At 45.6% G+C, this 9,151-nt stretch overlaps 1 long non-coding RNA gene across 6 annotated transcripts in view; it reads left to right on the top strand.

Annotated features, from left to right (window-relative positions):
* Positions 1-720: 720 nt before the first annotated feature.
* LOC118090733 (uncharacterized) overlaps positions 721-9,151 on the top strand; it is a 19,751-nt gene continuing 11,320 nt past the window's right edge. The window contains exons 1-6 of one of the 6 annotated variants that reach the window (XR_015945857.1): positions 721-843; positions 1,815-1,928; positions 2,428-2,536; positions 3,536-3,614; positions 4,335-4,689; positions 8,849-8,957. This is a non-coding gene — a long non-coding RNA (uncharacterized LOC118090733). Of the gene's footprint in view, positions 844-1,158; positions 1,283-1,814; positions 1,929-2,427; positions 2,537-3,535; positions 3,615-4,334; positions 4,690-8,848; positions 8,958-9,151 lie in introns of those variants that run through there. The other 5 variants (XR_015945856.1, XR_015945854.1, XR_015945853.1 and 2 more) reach the window with 5 other exon arrangements.

Raw genomic sequence — 9,151 nt, 5'->3', positions numbered from 1 at the left:
GTATGCCCAGTGGCAGAGGAACCCTTTCCGGCACCCGGGGCAGGGCAAACCATCCAGTGGGGCACGTGCGATGTCCATACAGAGTGCACATGTGCAGCATCCCGTATGATTGCACACGCGTGGCAGCCCACCACTCGTGCGGCAACCATATGGGCTGCCGCACATGCTCACTCTGTACAGGATGCTGCACATGCGCACTCCGTACGGGATGCCGCTCATGCGGTGTCCGTACGGGCTGCCGCTCGCGCGTGCCATCCATACAGGTGTCTGTACGGACTGCACATGTGTGGCATCCTGTATGGAGTGCACATGCGCAGCAGCCCGTATGGACGCCTGTATGGACAGCGCGCGAGAGTGGCGGCCTGTACGGACCCTGCACGAGCGGCGCCCATACCGACTGTGCATGTCCTCAGCCGCTCTACAGCTGGGGAGAGGCAGGGGCCATCTTGTTAAAAAAAAAAAACCCCAAGTGGCACCCGGGGCGGACTGCCTCCTCTGCCCCCCACTTCATATGCCCCTGGGTAAGCCCCTGGTGAAGCAGTGAAATGGGGAATGATTAAATACCCTCCCAAGACTGCTGAGCCAATTAAAACAAGGCCACCTTCAAACAACTTCACACACACACACATTCTAATCTCATCTCTCCTACGTTAAATCAGATTTTGCCAGTGTCAGCAGCCATAAAAGTACATGCCCAGATGCAAAAGTGATGCAAGCACAGTTCTTGTTTACACTGCTGTATTGACAACCCAGTGGGTGTGTGATTTACGGATCAGGAACCTGTGTTAGTGATGTTTATGAAGCCGAGGCTTTTCACAGATTTTACGAAGAAAGGATGACAAGGTAGGAGAGTGTTTACCTTGAAATTGAGTTCACTCCCCCACACATGCACACCTCTTCACAGCCACAATAACATGATATGGTCTGGACCTTGTTTTTCAGCCACAGACAAATTCTCTGAGACCGAGTTAATTTATTAAACAAAAATAAAACATGGGCTGAGACTTGGCGCATATTCGCCGCCCAAAATAGAAGCTGTCTCTTTCTCAGTTTTGGGGTTTGGACGCTCTGATTTGTTAAAGCAGGGGAGGAATGAGACTAAACATGGTTTATATTAAACAGCACGCACCACCCACATATTTTAGAGCAGGATAAGGTTTCAAAACACAGAGCCTCCAGGATATATGACTAAGCTCAACTAATTCCGTGTTCTGTACTCAGAGGGATGAGGGTGCTTTTCTCTCTTGGGCTCAGGAAACATCATTGGGAAATGGATTTAGTGGTATGTACATTATGGTATGTACATTAAGCAGTAACAGAGCATAAGCAGAGTATTCAGACACAATGCACAAGCTTGTCCTAGTATCAGTTTAAATTGATGCTGGGGAAAGTAACTCCCAAAGTTTTTTTTACAGACCCAAAGAATCATCTCCAGGCATTGTAGTTTCTTCCTGGGGAACATTTTGTTGTTGCTTTTTAAGTGAATGAGGATATATGTATATCGAACCAAGTTTAAATGTGCTTGGAGCAAACACCATTGTGCTAGCTCTACTACAAAACTCTACTTCCAAACCTCTCTCTCCAACAAAAAGTACAAAGAAAACTCAGGGGAGAAACTCAACATTAACTTAATGTGTAGCTTGACCCCCTCCAGTAGGTAGACTTGGGTTGTGTTTTCCGTGATTTGCCTATCTTCTTGCTGTTTCTTGTGTGACTAATGTGAATCATCATATTCTCCCTCCCTGCATCCTATTGTTTTGTTTTGTTTTGCAGAAAATTAGACATGCCTTTTCATCCTTGTGCTCTCTTTGCAGGAAGAGAAGTGTGTTGGATTTAACTGTGCGCTGCTAATGGACCCTTAAATTCAACACACAGAAAGGACTTTCACCAAAATCATTTTCGGTGATGTACAATGGATCTAGTTACAGGTAGGTAGCCGTGTTGGTCTGAGTCGAAACAAAATAAAAAAATTCCTTCAGTAGCACCTTAAAGACCAACTAAGTTTTTATTTTGGTATGAGCTTTCGTGTGCATGCACACTTCATCAGATACACTGAAACAGAAGAAGCCAGACCCTTATGTATATTCAGAGGGTGGGGGTGATGGGAATGGGTGATGGGCTGATAGGAGTGGTAAACCTGTTGGTGACTGTTAACGACTGTTAATGACTGCAATTGGTCTTGCGGGGGGGAGCAAGGGCTGAGGTGCTAAGGAAAGCTTGATCATATATAATGAGATAAGAATCCTATGTCTTTGTTCATTCCAGGTGGCTCCATGGTTTTAAGCTTGCTAATGAGTTGCAATGGACAATGTACAATGGATGCATGTGGCATCCCAGGGGCAGGCTTCCAGCCATAGCCTATGTGCATTTATTGTTAGGTCTGAAAAGACTCCCTGCGTTTACAGCTGTCTCTCTTTGCACGCTCAGGAATGCTGTGAAATGAATTTTTCAGACCATACAATGAACACACGAAGGGGAGTTAGGGGCAGAACCAGCCACCACAAGGCCATGCTCCCTCCTCCACGCATCTGACAAGGTTTGTATGGTTGCATCCAACTAAACTCTCCTCAGAGTAGACTCATTTAAATTAATAGTCCCAAGTTGGCCATGTCCATTCATTTCAACGGATCTGCTCTGAGATTATGGCAAATATTGACTACAGCTCATAATAACTAACTGGGCAGGATAGTGCCAGGCCCATTTATTTAAACCTGGGTCTGCCCCAATAACAGCTTTTCTGCCACCGGAGCACATCTCAGCTGTGGGGAAAGGCCAGAGCTCAGTGGCAGAGCACTTGCTTCATGTGTCCAAGATTCAACCCCTCACATCTCCAGAGAAGACTGGAGTCAGTGTCAACAGCACTGGTTTAGATGAACCAATGTTCTGACTACACCATTATATTATTTATTTTATTCTTTATTATGTATTAAATTCGCGCACCACCCTTCATCTGAAGATCACATGGTGGTTCACAACATAAAAATACAAAATGAGGACACAAAATACATAATAAAACGAAAACAAATCAATAACCCCCCCCCCACCTTCCCACAAGCACATTTAAAAGGCCAGCAAATGTTCAATCTGCCAAAGGCCTGGTTATAGAGAAACATTTTCACCTGGCTCCTAAGGATACGTGATGAAGCTTGGCTGAAGAAAAAAGCACTTGGAGGGGGGACAAAATATGGGGTGGTCAGCTTTGAGGTACCTTTCTGAGTGCCCCTTTTGATCCCACCTGCAAGATCCAGACAGACAAATTTAAACAAATGTGTCATCTGTTGTTGCTAAGTCTAGCTTGACTTTGGCCCCAAGGCAAGGACTAACAGGACTGGGAATCTGTTTCCTGTATCCTCCAACCTTGGCTCTGAACGGTCACCTGCCCATCCTTGGAGCTGTGGCAGGTTTTCTCCAGCAGGTCTCCTCCCGTCCAGTTCTCTCCCCTTTCAGCTTCACAATCTGGAATGATAACCTCACTGGGATTGTTGGCAGTGCTGGTACATCTGTTACCCACAATGCTCTTGCCTTCCCTTTGCAGCCGTTGTCCTGACCAAACCACCAGCCTGTGCCCTGAGGACACCTACTCAAGTTCCTCCGGACATTGTGAGAATTTGAAGGTAGGCAAGAGAGACTTGAGGAAAATATGAAATCCATAGCATAAACACAATTCTCACAAAGGACCAAACCCATCATAACAAATCATTCAACGGTGATGCTTAGTAGCAGCAGCTGAATAGAATCAGTTTGTCTAATTGGGTCTAATAATTTCCTGTGGAGGAAGAAGCATCTTATAACCCACTGCCTTAAACAGGGCTGGCAAACCTTGTCCAGCCTGAGGGCCACATTTTCTTCTTGGTAACTTTCTGAGGGCCAAATGCCAATGGGGGTGGGGCCAGGGCAAAAAGTGGGCGGAGCAGCAAATGTGAATATTACCATTTTAAAACAGGCACATTTCTATGAAAATTCTCACATGCCTTGCTATCCTCTATCGAGGCAAGCAAAAGTTCTTTGACAACACATCCCAACCAGGCAAAAACAGTCTGGCTGAGGCCAGACTGAGGTGGATGGGGCAGCACCCCATGAGCCCAGTGGACCCACATCCATTGGCCTTCCTAATGAGAAGCAGGTCTAGGTAATAACCTGGATGGGACACAGCCTGGAAACTTCCTGTATTTATTCTGCCTTATATTCCATCATGGAAGAAAGGCAGCATTAAGTGGAATCAATACTAACATGTTCCTCTTGCAAGTTTTTTTTAATCTCTTCATCAGTGTGGGATATTTTCCCGTGGATGAGAAAAGGGCTGGGAAACCAACATAAGACCTTCATATTTCCAGGAGCTCAGGAAAGACATTGAAGATGGGAAGACCTCATGACGAAGGCCTACGTTGGAAACCTCTGGGATCCCAAGAAAACATTAACAATTGCATCCCAAAGAATATTCCCATTGGCGTGAAATGCAGTGAAAGAGGAGCTGTGTGGGATGATGAGGCTGTGGTATTTAACCAAAGTGTCTCAAACACAAGCCAATACTCCCTCTCCTGAACAGATGTCATTGCCCTGCCTTGGAAATAATTGCTACGCAGCTGAACCTTTTATTTGTATATTTTTTGGCAGGGAACAAGGATCTGCTGGTGGACAGTGAGCTGGTGCTTAGGAGAAGCTTCCTCTTGCCTTTCCATGTGACTTCAAGTAAGTCATTACATATCTCTTAAGTAACCTATTTGAAGCAAAGCTGAATAGCTCTTAGGTCATGTCTGCAACACAAGTTAAATCACCTATTTGACACAAAGTTGGTGTGCTACATTTGATTCAATCAGATGCTGTCCATTTGAAGCTAACTACCATGTGTTCATACGCCCTTGGATTATAAAATCTCCTGCTATAGTAGTCCAATGTAGACATTCTGCTCAGGTGTAAACCTACAGGTGAGTAGGGAGAGGATGGAGGCAAGTGTCCACCTGTACTCACAGAGGCACCTGCCCATGTGATTTAGAACTCTACACAACTGAGATCTGGGGGGGGGGGCTCCATGAGTACAGGAGCCTCCTCAGATCTCTGCCCTCCCTGAGCTGGAACCTAGAAGATACTCATTCCTGCTTATGTGTAGGTTTTATGCCAAGTTTTTGCTCAAGGTTTGTATGACCTCTAAGCAGAGGGTGGATGGTATACCAACAACAGCCATTGTTTAGTGTCTCCTTGGCCCAATACTGGGTGCAGGCTCTCACAGCTGATGAAAGATCTGTGGAGCACAGAAACTCCTGTGCTGATGCTGTACCAAGTGTCCAGGTGGGCACAGCTGGGTCAGATCAACTCCTCTAAGCACACCCACCCAGGTCTTAGTAGATCAAATCATGGATGAGTGTGGTCTTATTATGTAGTGATCCAGCATTAAACAGCAGTGGTGGGCACAGCAGGTTCTTAATTGTTGAACAAGGCAGAGATGCCTTCACCTTCCATGGTAACTTATCACTTCCACCCCCACCCCACCGGCTCTATCTTACTCTACCTACGATCATTGAAAATAGGGTGGCATTATCTCTCTGTCCTCGCCATAGTCATGCAGCCTACCTCCACGCATCAATGCGCACCTTTCAGTGGGCATTTGGGCTGTTGAGACAGCCACTGCCTCTTCTGCTTCATAACAATGTTGTTAGTGGTATTGGAAAAACTAGTTATGTGGCAAGTGACTCAGCCTTGTGGTCGGTGGAGGTAGACGTAGAGGTTTGGTTCTAATTCCAAATCCTTGTCTTGGCTCATTAATTCCCGAGAACCACCAGAACGTAGCAGGCTGCCCTCGGTAACAGCCACAAAAGCCACCCACAGAGTATCTATCGTGCCATATTTTGGTTCCATCAAGACAAGAAGGGAATCTCAGGGGACAGAGAGTCGTAGAAGCAAAGCGTCTCATCTGATTGTCCTACCCCTACAGGACTCATAGCTGTCAACTTTCCCCTTTTTTAAGGGAAATTCCCTTATTCCGAATAGGATTCCTTGCGAGAAAAGGGAAAAGTTGACAGCTATGCTACAGGTATCGCACAAAACTAAGATAACTCAATATTCAAAAGGCTGAATACTACACATCTAGTGTAATAGAGGTTAAGAGCACTGGGCGTAGAAAGCAGGGACTTCCAAAGGAATAAGTATGATCATCCAAGCAAAGTCCCAAAGGCTATTCTAGCTAAAATCTCAAGGCTGTTTCTGAAAATGCTGTGGGGCAGCAGGAAGACTGGCATGGGGCTTCTCCAGACTTTGCCTTGAGAATAATCAGTTTCAGTTCTCCTTTTCTGAACGCATGGGCTTTGGAGGAGGAGGACTTATGTTGCTCATCATCAATGACATCGCAGACACTACCCAATAGTCATCTTCTAAACAACTCTCCTAATCGCAATGCGGAAAGAACTGCAATTTGGCAGCGACCCCACATTATGAGCGGTTTGAGAAAGCATAGTATTTTATTTTATTAACAGGATTTTATACTGCTTAACTGTAAATAAAATATCAAAGTTGTTTACCAAGAATATAAAATATACATTTAAAATGTCAACAAAACCAATGTTAAAAACAAATTAAATTAAAAACATAATGAATTAACACAACAGTTAAAAGTATGTGCTATAAGCTACAATTGTGGATAAAAATGCATGTTAGCTTTACATGTTCTTTAAACAGAAGCACTCCTTGGGATGGGAAACATCTGTACAGCTGCTTCACTCTATGACATTGTCTTGCAACAAACTAGAGTGGAGCAGCTGCGGCCAATTTTTCTTGCAATATCTCCTGGCAAAGGTCCAGTTCACACTAGCTAGTGGTTCATACCAGTTCATACCAGATAGTACCCTGGGGTGGGCAGATCATCAGCTGGTTTGAACTGGTCTAATAAATATGTTCTCCATTAAATATCTGCAGCAACACCATCATAGTGTTTACGCATGTTGGTCCCATTTCTCAAAAGTGCTGACTTGAGCCTTTTGAGGAAATCTTCTGCCCCCACACTTGACAACTACTCCACTAACTGGAGGGTCTTGTGAGGACATCTGACTGCAACTTTCTATATTTTAGCACTCTGGCTGTGGCCAGCTGTGGGAGGATAGGGGATGGCTTCTTGGCCACACGGTGGTTTAAGGGCTTGTTGTTTCGAATGCGGTCTTCTAGACAAGAGAGAAAAGGAATTAAAGTTTACCAATGTACATAGCAAGCCTCTTTAAAAAGTTGTCTCTATAATTATCTATGTACACTCGTGGGACAGGCGTTGAGGAAACATCTCCTCATGAACACGTTAGCATAACCACAAGGTCCCTGTACATCCTGTTTTGTTTTTCCTCTGGCTTATTTGACTGAAAATGATTCACATTGCTACAATCTGAGAGGCAAATCAATATAGCTGTTCTGCTCCTTATTTTGTAGTTAGCCAGCTCTTCAGACTCATAGAACTATATGGTGTTTGAAGGGACCCCGAGGGTTATCTAGCCCAACCCCCTGCAATGCAGGAATCTCAACTATCCATGAAAACATCCTTGTGGCCTAATCCTTTTGAACATGTTATACCCCTCAATTCCTACATTCCCATCATAGGTCTCATCCCATCAGGTTTCAGTAATGCCTACCGGGTCATATTTGCCATCCTGCATTAAAAGCTCCAATTCGTCTTGCTTGTTTCCCATACTCTGTGCATATGTTATACAAGTTATACAGTGCCTTTGGTTGGCCCATTCCCCTGTCTTTTGTTATTTGCATGAAATAGGGACATGGAACCTGTGGCTCTCCAGAGGCTGTTGAATTCATCATCCCTGACGATTGGCCATGCTGACTGGGACCAGCAGTGGAGGGAGTTGTGGTGGGGTGGAGACACTTGACTGACCTCCCAGCAGATGAGTCGCTGCTGCTTACCAGGAGGAGGGTGAGGATCAAGGTGGTGGAGAGGGTGGTTTGGTGCAAGAGCACCAGCAGAGCCACTGCAACACTCCTATTAGCTCGTATGCACTGCGCTACCCTCCCTGACACCTTGCCCTTCCCTTTAAGCAGCAGCCATTCACCTGCCAGGAGGTCAGGAAAGTACCTCTACCCCACTCCGCTGTCCACTACTGGATGTCATGAGACCCGTGGGGACATTGCAGAAAGGGTAGTCAGATGAGGATGAGGAATGGGAAGAACGCAGGGAATTGGAGGAGGCTGACCCAAGGGAAGACCCTAGCAAGTTGAGGGATGAGCACTTAGGACCACACAGGAGATTGACCCAGGGATGGTCCTAGTAAATTGGGAGGTGGGAGGTGGGGATCTGGATTCAGGGGAAGGGTCTAGTGGCCTAGCAGAAGAACAGCCTGCCTCTATGGTACTGGATGTCCTATGCACCTCATCCCTCAAGGAAGACACCTGGGAATAAGTCTGACAGGGAGCCAGCTATGTCACCTCCACCTTTGTCTCCAAAGGAGCAAGGGAACAGTGCTGGCTCAAGCAAATCTTGCATGTCCTGCCTGTGTGAATAGCTGTACACACCACTCTCTCAGAGGGAGCATGTCAAGTGTTGGATCAATAGCTTAGTTACGCCTAGTCATGTATCATAGTACTCTGTCATGCCTTACCTGTGTGTAACCTGTAGACCCGTAGTGGGATGCTGTACAGTGGTACCTTGGGTTACAGACGCTTCAGGTTACAGACTCCACTAACTCAGAAATAGTACCTCGGGTTAAGAACTTTGCTTCAGGATGAGAACAGAAATCGTGTGGCGGCAGCAGAAGGCCCACTAGCTGAAGTGGTGCCTCAGGTTAAGAACAGTTTCAGGTTAAGAACAGACCTCTAGAACGAATTAAGTTCTTAACCCGAGGTACCACTGTACTGAATTCATCAACAGAACTTTCAAAACCTCCAGATGTGACAACAGTTCAAGTTCCGAGTTCAAGAGGGAGAGACAGGGCACTGGCTGGGACCAATGGGATTTGGATCCAAACAACATTTGGAAGGTAAAAGATTTCCTAGCCTTGGTATAAATGAATTACAAGTGTGTGACACTTAGGTATTTAAGGCAAGGCCCTCCTACGAAGTGAATATGTTCTGAAGCCTAATTTCCCCAAAAGAGATTTGCCTATGAAACCATTACATTTCACCATGTGCTGAGATCGTGGGAAAGATATTGTGATGGTCATATGATATGAAC

The sequence above is a fragment of the Zootoca vivipara genome, chromosome 9 (genome assembly GCF_965207765.1).
Source record: "Zootoca vivipara chromosome 9, rZooViv2.hap1.1, whole genome shotgun sequence".
NCBI lineage: Eukaryota > Metazoa > Chordata > Lepidosauria > Squamata > Lacertidae > Zootoca > Zootoca vivipara.
Note: the sequence above shows the minus strand (reverse complement) of the source record. Positions and strands in the feature narration are given on the sequence as shown.